Source organism: Stegodyphus dumicola, chromosome 4 (genome assembly GCF_044657685.1).
Source record: "Stegodyphus dumicola isolate Sdum_Otavi_A_Nest chromosome 4, ASM4465768v1".
Classification (NCBI taxonomy): Eukaryota; Metazoa; Arthropoda; class Arachnida; order Araneae; family Eresidae; genus Stegodyphus; species Stegodyphus dumicola.
Genome location: NC_140771.1, coordinates 127,185,314 through 127,185,992, shown reverse-complemented (window position 1 = coordinate 127,185,992; position 679 = coordinate 127,185,314).

Below are 679 nucleotides of genomic sequence, written 5' to 3'. Positions count from 1 at the left end.
GATAAAAGATCTCTGGCTTCCGGTTTCATCAAGCAATAAAGGAAAGGAATGCTTCGAAAGGACAAATTTTACTCAACAGATGTCACTAAAACAAAAGCTGAATATAAATTCAATTATAAATATATTATTGTAATATATTTTAATTCTTGGTCTTTTTGATAATTTTAATGTAGAAAGTACATGAATTTGCTGAACAAAAACACTAAATTGAACAAAATCATGAACTATACATCTAGCATGTCTGCTCATGATATCAATATTGCAGCTGTATCAAATGTCAAGCAGACTTATTGAAATGTTCTCCAGAAAACAAAGTTACACAAATGTACGTAATATAGATGCACCTAATATTTTAATGTTATAACATTCTTATCCAATTGTAATTCATAATAAAACAAGACAGCGTCTTCACTTTTACATTACAGAAATCACATATTTCGACATTCTGAAGCAGTTATCAAGTTTTGTTTTTGTAATTTTTGATAGTTATAAAATTTATCTGTCAGTCAAAGAAATGGCACAGCTTATTTCAGTCTGTTTGTTATATTGTAAGCCAAAGAAAAATATCTCCTACAGATGGAATACTGCTACCTTCTGGAATTTAATTGGTTACGGAAAGTAACTTCGACTGAAATTTCTGCATATAAATTTCGTTTCACAGAAAAGCTTTACTAGTTTA